Here is a 10,050-nt window from a genome sequence, read left to right as displayed (position 1 = left end):
AGCAAGTCCCCCTACCATGGGATTTGTGATATAGTATGAGGGCGGCACTAATGAGAGAGGCTGGTTTCAAAGGCTAAAGTGAAGAAAAAGAAGTAAATATTTGAGCGAGCAAGCAACATGTACAAAGCTCTCTCATTCATCCACTCATTCTCTTAGATAGTGCCTGTGGAAGCACTAACAGGATGGCATAGTGAAAATCTCATATTACTGTGAGATTTGGTGTGTAAGGAGAGTTCTATATATTTTGCACATACTGCCTTTAGGAATTATTTGCTCCTTTTTTGGCCATCTGAGACTGGTTCAGGCCCTATTTTAGACCCACAAAGTTACACACAACAATCTTAGGATATACTGCAACTTTGATTGTGCCGATTAAAAGTGGGTGCACAAATTATAGATTTTGTATATGTAATTTTAAGGTACTTTCTTGGAAGCAAACACGAGTTTTATATGCTAACATGTTGCAAATTACATGTCATGTTGAGTAGTTAGTGAAAAAGGTTACTTGGTATCTTGTTATGCACTTATTGTGAAAGATTGCAAAAGGCTTGCTTACTACTTTATATTAATTCTATGATAATGGTAGAGAATAGTGGAAACCCCATCATTGAGAAACTTGACAATAACAATTATCACTCATGAAAGTTTTGTGTAACGAACTTCCTTATTAAAAAAAGGACTCTATGAGTTCATGTCAAGTGCAGAAAATGAACTAGAGCAAAGTAATCCTACACGATTGCAAAAGAATTAAAGGTGTGGAAAGAATGGAATGCAAATGATAAAAAGGTGATGTATTGGCTATTCGCAATCATTGATAATATGATGGGATGTATAAAAAATATAGAAACTTCACATATAGCTTGAACAATTTTCGAGAACATGTTTTCAGTAAATACAAAGTTATGAAAGATTCAACTCAAGCAAGAGGGATACTTTGAAGAAAGAAAAGATGTCTATAGATGAGTATGTTTTGAAAGAGAGAAACATTACACATGCCTTATAGCTAGTGATGCAATGCCTAATGATGATGATTTGGTTTCCTCTACTTTGGATGGCCTTAATAATGAGAATGCTTAGAGCTCGTTTGTTACTTCTATGTATGTAGAGAAGCCATTTCCAAATTTTGATGAGCTGGTCTCTCTCATGATCACTCATTGAAGAGATTAACATGCAAGGTGAATCATTTGAAAGAAGTGCTAAATAGGTCTAAGCATTTTACTCAAGTTCAAGAAGAGGATGTGGTAGATCCTCTTCAAGAGGCCGTGGCATGGGACACGTACTAATGATAACTAGCAAAACATGTTAAATTAGCAATTTGGCGATATGCAAGTATCAAGAGACCGTGGCAGATTCAGAGGTAGAGGGATCTCTAGAGGAACATGTGGATGGCAGAATAGATATTCTACCAATTCTGATATTGTTTGTCATTATTATAGCAAAATAAGTCATATTACAGTCCAGTATTACACTAAGAAGGATGATATCCCGAATGGTAAATTGTAACAAGAAAACTATGCATCATCTTCATGATAAAATGAAGAAAAAAATGAGTGTCTATTTGTTATGCATCATATGTTGAATATTGTTACAAGAAAGGGGATATATGATTATGTATGGTATGTTAATTCAAGTGCATGTAATCATATGACCAGCCATACTGAATGGTTTGAAGAGATGTAATATTTACAAAATCTAGGTTATGTGGAGACGAGTGATGATTCATGCCACCCAATTTCACACATTGAAAAAGTTCCATTGTACTTGCATAATGGTCATACAAAGAGTCTGTTAGATATATATATATGACATTCATCACAAAGAATTAAGTGTCTGTTGGCTAGATGGTAGAGCAAGAAGGAGTGCAAGTTTCATTTAATACAAAAGGTTATTTTGTAGAAGATTTTAATGATAAGTGTAGGTTGGTTGTAAAAGAAAGTAAAGTTGGTTGCATGTTTACTTTAGATGTTATATGCTGACATTGAAATATGGCACAAATGTATTTGACATGCAATTATGCAAAGGTTAAAATTAATGCAGTCCAAAGGGTTTATTACAAGGCTGTTTGCTTTTAGAGGTGTAAAGCATGTTAGTTTGGTAAGCAAGTAAGACAACCTTTTTCACATGATAGAGATTTGATCAAGAATATGGATGATGTGCTTGATATTCCTTCAGTCAGGATACCAAGTATACAAAGAGCACATGGTAATGTAAAGGTTCCACTAAGTGATTCAATGGTACATAAGTCTAGCAGAATTAGATACCCTTTTTAAAGATTTGAAATTGAAGGTTATGTAGCTCAGCATTATGCTTATATGATAAAGGTGGTTGAGGATGTTACACCCACTTGTTTTGAGGATGTTGATGGTCATGCTCATTGGAATGTAGCAATGGATGAGGAGATGGCTACATTAGAGTCTAATAAAACTTAGAATCTAGTACCATTAACTAAGGGCAAGAAAGCTGTAGGCTGTAAGTGAGTCTACAAAATTAATCATTATGCAAATGGTTCTATTAACAAGTATAAGGCAAGACTGGTTGAAAAAGGCTATGCTCAAACATATGACATGGTTTATGAAGAGATATTTGGTCCAGTTGCTAGGATGGCAACTGTTAGATATGCAATTGCTTTGGTAGTGGGCAAAGATTGGATTTTGCAACAAATGAGTATAAAGAATGCCTTCTTACATAGTGAATTGCAAGAAGAGATGTATATGGTGTAACTAGTAGGTTATGAGGATTTAGAGGATCTCACATATATGTGCAAGTTAAAGAAGATGCTCTATGGACTAAACCAAGCACTTAGAGCATGGTTTGACAAGATCGAAGAGTATCTTGTCAACATTGGCTTTTATGTTTTTGATATTGATCACTCACTTTATGTGAGAAAGAGAGATGTCAGTTTAGTTATCACAGTCATCTATTTGGATGATTTTATTATTACAGGTAATAGTGATAGTGGAATTGATAAAGTCAAGGATCTTTTGAAAAAGAAGTTTGAGATGAAGGATTTGGGTGAGCTAAGATACTTCCTTGGTATTGAAGTAATTGGATGTGATGATGGTATATGGCTATCCCAAAGACTATATGGCTTAGATATATTGCCCAAGTATGGTATAACGATGTGTAAGCCTCTTTCAGTGCTATTGGAGCAAAATGTAAACTTGAGTGCTGATGTTGGGGATGAGATAGAAGACTCTACTATGTTCAAGAGGATAGTAGGGAGTTTGATTTGCATGATTAACAAGCCCAAACTTGAGTTATGTTATTGGCCTTGTCAGTCAGTTTAAGCAAATACCTAGAAAGCCTCATTTGGATGTAGTTAAATGCATATTGAGGTATGTGAAGTTCACTTTGCGTTATGGACTTTCTTATGAGACACGTAAGGGACTACACATGTTTGGATACACATATATAGATTGGGTTGATAGCATATTTGATAGAAGATCTATCAGTGGATTCATGTCTTCCCTTAGTAGTGCAACAGTTACATGGAGTAGCAAGAAGCAACATATAGTTGCTTTATCAAGTACAGAGATTGAATATAGGGATGCTGTTATGGCAACAAGTGAGGTGGTATGGCTACAAAAGTTATTGTTGAATTTGGATGTACAAGGAGATGGTCCACTCGTCATTCACTTTGACAACATGAGCAGCACACAGTTAGCTAGAAACCCAATGTTTCATGCTAGGACAAAACACATTGAGGTACATTACTATTATGTGAGAGAGAAGGTGCTTATAAGAGAGATTGACTTGGTATATGTCAATACACACGATCAAATAGCTATCATTTCCACAAACACATTAGATGCAAAGAAGCTTCAAAAATTTCAAACCTTACTTGGAGTTGCAAAGATATAGTTAAGCTTGAAGTGTAGTGTTAAGACAACAAGCTCAACATGTATGGGCATTGATGATGGACCGCCTGGCTAGATGGGTCCATATGTCTACACTTAACATACCGATGGTCATTATGATCCTCGCATCCAGTTACTTATTACTTATTATATTTGGTTTGTTACACCTACCTACAGCTGGTATAGTTATAGTGCCAATCTATCTAAATATAGTTATTTATGCACTGTTTGACTTAGTAAGCCAATTTCCTTTATGTTGTATATGATCTATACTTTGTGTATGTTACGTATGAAAGGAGAAGAAGAAACCAGCAAGAAATTGTTTTGATCTCCATCTCTCTTCTTGTGTTCCTAAGTGAGCTTCCTCTTGTGTGTATGGTGTATGTTTGGCATAGCAACTCAAGCAAGTCCCCCCACCATGTGATTCGTGACATAAGAAAAGTAGGTTGTTAGTTTAGTTAAAGCACAAAGTGGGCTAGGGGGCCTTGAGACATGCTAAAATAGTCTGCACCCACTCGGTCTCCTCTTTATTAAGATTAAACCTTTGTGAAATCAAGACTAGGCTATCAATCTTGAGCCCTTGAGGGTCCCCCAAACATCGCACAACTATCTAATCCCCTTCTTCCAACATGCCAAAGAACAAATAAGATCTACCTCATAGGGGTTGAAAGCATCAATAAAGGGAAAATCATGATCCCAAATGGTCAGTTGAAGGAAAGCATCACCCCTATTGTCCGATTTGCCTTTCCATCTCACCTCATTGAGCAACATATGCCATTCTCATGTTTATAGTAGAAGAGCTACTCAACATTTTAGCAACTAGCCCATATATACTGGTTGTAGGGTCTCTCTTGCTTCATAGGTAGCCATGAACCACTGCATAAACGTAGCTTCACCTGGCATACATTTGCTCCAGTCATGGAGTACATGGCATACATTGGCTTACACCTTAGCAATGAAAGGCTATTGTAGATTGGAGCACCCTCTTCCCTCCATGGGTGAGCATCGAAAGTAGCAAATGTTTAGCTCGCAAAGCTTTCGCAACTTTGACCATGTCAAATTGCTCCTGTTGAACCATCACAGCATCCTCCAGGTCCATGGCTTCTCCAGTCTTCCTAGTTTTTGCTGGGAAGTCCCCTGTTCTGTTGCATGTTCTCCTACATTCCCTCGAGCCAGGATGGTTAGACGGGGTGCTCAACAGGGTTGGTGGTGGTAGGCTCGGCGATCATAAGGCATGACGATGACAAACTCCGCAATTAGAACATTAATCTGTTGAAGTCATACTTGCTAGTGTGGTTCTTGCCTGCTCTCTCTAATAAATGGATGGAACAAACCCCCCCCCCCCTTGATTAATATTTGCAGGGGAGGTACCATCCCTTTAGCATTCAAGGGTGTGTGTTTTGTATCTCAACAATAAAATATATAATCATCATCCTTTCAAGCTAAAGACTTTTATATCAAAAATAAAAAGCATTCAAGGGTGTGCGCGCGCGTGTGTTTTATCTCAAAAATAAAAAGCATAATCATCATCCCTTCAAGTTAAAGATGAAAGGCGGAACAAAACTCGTTTTCCACTCCTTACTTTATTTTTCAATTTTCTCTTGAGGGGCTAGCCTTATGATAGTATTTTTCTACCTAGCCTAAGGTCATTTACGTGTAAAGTGAATCGAGCATAACAAATTAAGTATTTTTTTCTTTTAAAAACTCAATACAAGTATTTTTTATATGCTAAAAATGGGTCAATATAGTTGAAGAAATTGGAAAAGCTACATGCCACTTCTCATCTTGTCACTATTTTGCATAAGTAAATATTACTTTTAAAGATCTTTCATAATTTTATCACACCTTTGCATGTAAAAAAGAAACACATCATGTTGAAAACCTAAGGGAGGGTTGTTATTGATTCTTCATTCTACATGCAATATTTCTTTATGGAAAGAATAAGGTAATAGAAAGCCTTATATCAACCTTATCACCTAAATCTTCTTCATCAAGCAACTTTTAAAGATCTTTCATAAATCTAGTACACTTTTGCATGTAAAAAAGGACCAAAGCATGCTGAAAACCTAAGGGAGGTTTGCTACATATTTCTTCATTCTAGATGCAATGTTTCTTCATGGAAAGAATCAAGTAATAGAAAGCCTTATAGGAACCTTATCTCGTGAATCTTCTTCATCAAGCATCAATAGTAGAAAGCACCAAAAAGTAATAGAAAGCCTTATAGGAACCTTTTCATGTGAATCTTCTTCATCAATTATCAATAGCAGAAAGTGCCAAAAAGTCAAACCTTCCTAGCTTTTACCATCACATTCAAGATTAAAGAAGGGATACAAATGTTCATGAAAAAAAGAAAACCATTCTCAGGGGAAAGGATTTTAGAAACCTTTCCTCAACATTGTGTCTCATTTTGAAGATTGTTTTTAGAGTAGTGCAAAGTGCATGCCAATGGGAAGAGAAAGGAATGAGAAAAGAGTTGCTTAGGATGTTTTTTTGCAAAAAGATGACCCACTTTAAATTGGTTCATAAATGTAGTGCTTCTAAGGTGCATTTCATTTAAGGCCTTAACAGAGAAATGAAGAGGATGAATTCAAGTTTCCTATTAAGGTCTCATTTAAGGACTTAAGAGAGAAATGAAGAGGATGAATTCTTCAGCAAGTTTCCTCTAAAGGTTTCATTTCATTTTACAAGCAGAGATAGGGCCCCTAGCAGTGCATGTGGACTTCAGTAGGTTTTGTGGTGGACTCAAAAGATAGTCTTCCAATATGGAGTTTTGAGCAATATCTGCAAAAAACCATCCTTTATTTTTCAATGCCAAAGTTTAGAAATCTGACATAATTTTCCACTTCTCTTGATGACAATCAGTGATAATATTTCATTTTGATTATAAACTAGCTAAAAATTAGAAGCAAATTAATCAAATTCCTAGTTTTTTTCCATAAGTTGGGAAAAACATTTTTTGTGAGCACAAATTCTAAGAGTTTAATACAAATAGTACAAATAGTCTAATTTTTTGTGAGCACAAATAGTACATTTAACAAAGAATGCATACAATACTTTTCCAAATAGGGAGAGCGATTGATGCCAGGAGGCATATTCCACGGTGGATTCCGTGAGGTTTTACGGTGGATTCCGTAAACTTAGATGACCGGGGCTCATACACAAAGAGGATTCTTTGTGCGAGAAGTTGATGGGGACGCCTGTCCTTTTCGGGCGTTTCATTAATTTAGTGTGTACATGGGTGATTCCATAGCGGGTGATTCCGCAAAATGCATATTAAATTAATAAACGTTTATGAGTTTAGAGTGCGCACTCGTAATAAATTAAGGTTAGGATTTATTTCTAACCAGTTGATTTATTTATGTAGCTGAAGACTGCTAGGTATTCACTTTTGTCGGTTTAATTGTATTATTTTACTAACGATTGTGAATGCTTCAGTTGATGTGTAGAGATAGCAGCAGTGGCGGAGGAAAGCATTGGAGTCTAGCGGGTATTCGACATTTGGACTATATTTTGATAGGCGCCACGCCTATATTTTGTTATGTCTATTGAGACATCGATTATTGATTATTATTTTGTATGCGCCTATGGGCATGGATATGTTATTTCTATTTGGACATTGAGATTGGGCGTGCCAGACTCTATGGGCACCGTCCATTAGCTTTATTTTCCTATTTTTGTAGAAAGCAAACTCAAAAGCTAAAAGCTTGTCATATTTTTGTAAATTGGGCTATTATTGAGCATCAAGATTGGAAATATACATAAAATACATGCTTTGTGAAGCGCTCACACAAGGCATGGGGGAGATTGAACCCAATTTGTCTCTTACCTCTTGTCGTGCATGCTTTTACATGGTTTTTTGTGCAAAAAGGTAGAGTTCATTGTTCTTGGGGACCTTCTAGGATTCACTACGTGAGCATTCTGCGATCGATCTGTGCACCAGTGGTATCAGAGCCGAGGAGAGATCAAGAGCTTCCAATTGCTACCAATCTCGGGCGAAGACGGAGCTCCAGGAACAAACGGGCTCTACAGTCAATCTCATCGCGAACCGTCGATACAGGCAGACTTCTGGCGATCAAGAACCCCTGTTTCCACTGTCAGATCGCGAAGGACCAGGCTCTGTAGGTGGAGGACCACGTATTTATCTCCTTCATCAAGTCATTGAAAACAGAGATAAGCTCTTCTCAAATTCAAGTTAATTACTTTATTAAAGCTTAATCTTAAGCTTGAAGCTCCACAAAATTTCAGTCGTGGTGAAGAAAAGACCTCCGAAAAATCCGCGCGGCCAAAAAACGCCCCCCCCCCTCACGAAATCAGACGCCGCCCTGTTTACTCCTTCTTTAAGCTTATTAAGCTTAAGCTTAAGTCATTAAGCTCTCTGCAAGTCTGACAAGACAGATAAGTCGATATACTCCAGGTCCCGCACTTCTGAAGTCAAGTTCAGCAAGTCAATTGAAATCAAGTTCTGCAAGTTTTGCAAGTCGGCCTAAGTTCAGCAAGTCAACAACTCTGCAAGTCTGCTAAGTCTGCAACTCTGCAAGTCAGACTAAATCAGAACTGACTAGTGCTCAAAACTCCTAGAAGACTTGTTCGTATGCAAAAACTCTGAACTGGAAAGTTGTTCGCAGCAAGGTGTTCTACCTATCTACAAGTTCGTTGAAGTATTTTCAGCAAACGGATACAGAAATATTGCAGATTTTCTGAAAATAGACAAAGAAATACCCAAAAATACATAGCCTTGTAACCCCAAATTTGAGCTACGCTCATCCCACTAACCTGATTTTGAGTGAGAAAGGTTTATTGAGTTTTACAGGATGACGACCCCACATATGGATGATCCTATGACTGAAGACGACTTACCTGAACCTACCATGGAACAAAAGCTGGATCTAATCATGCTACAATTGGAAGAAGAGCGAAGGGCTAGGCAAGCATTGCAAGCGCAATTGACAAAACTTCAAAGAGCGTCCACTGACAAAGAAGAACCTCAAGCTGAAGATTTGATTCGACGTACCATCGACGCCACTCTTGAAGCACAAACCATTCGCAAGGAATCCAAGATAAGTAAACGAAGTTTCAAGTTTCGCACTTTCAATGGCATACGAGAAGGAAAGACTGTTTTATCATTCATTAGCCAGTTTGATGACTATTTTCATGAGGAAACTTATCCCGAAAAAGATAAAATCAAGTGTGTTACTAATCATCTGATAGACAGAGCATCACTATGGTGGACTGTAGTACGCAAGAGCATAGAATGTCCTGCTACTTGGGAAGATTTCAAGAAGAAGTTCATGCAGAATTTCCTTCCACCGCAATTTCATGAGAAGGCTATCAAGCAATGGGATTTACTTCAACAACGGGATCGTGAGCCTATTCCACATTATACAGAGCGTTTTTGGAATGCACTCCTACAGCTACGCATGCTTGAAGACGTACCAGAGCCGACGCATAAGCGGAAGTATATGTCTGGACTTCTTGGACATTACTACGCTGAAGTGAACATGTTCAAGCCTGCTACCCTTGAAGACGCCATCTCCTTAGCTCACGACACTGAAGATAAGTTACGCGGAAGAGACAGACGACCACAGCAATTCCAAGCCAATGGTAATTATGGATCTAAACAATTCAATTCCAATTTTAGAAGGTTTAATCCAGGTCGTTTCTCATCACCATCTTTCCGCAAGAATTGGCCTAAACCACCTGCATTACCATCCAATGTCAATCAAAATCCTAAGCCTATTCCACAAGCACATCCAAATGTACCCAGACTTCCAGCTATTGCAAATAATGTAACTAAAGCCAAGCCAATAGTATGCTACAAGTGTCACCAGCCAGGGCATCTCGCAGCAAATTGTCATTCAAAGAAGCCACCAGCACATATCAACTACCTTGGAGCCATGGACGAAGACGAGCATGAGGATATGCCAGATTTCACTGAAGATGAGGATGATCCTACTACTACTTCCGACACTTTACCAGGTATGCCTACTCCACATTCATTGTTGACTATGAAATGTATGGTGCATGGAAAAGAAAGAACTATATTGCATGATGACGGTAGTACCCATGACTTTATTTCAGCAAAATTGGTAAAGGAATTGAATTTGCATACTGTACCTACGCATTATCGCATAAAAGCTGCATTTTTAGGCACTCGGTACAATGGCACACAAGAAGTTCAAGATTTAGAAATTCA

The sequence above is a fragment of the Lygodium microphyllum genome, chromosome 19 (assembly GCF_053477565.2).
Source record: "Lygodium microphyllum isolate KBCC chromosome 19, Lygodium_microphyllum_v1.1.10, whole genome shotgun sequence".
Taxonomy (NCBI): Eukaryota; Viridiplantae; Streptophyta; class Polypodiopsida; order Schizaeales; family Lygodiaceae; genus Lygodium; species Lygodium microphyllum.
Note: the sequence above shows the minus strand (reverse complement) of the source record.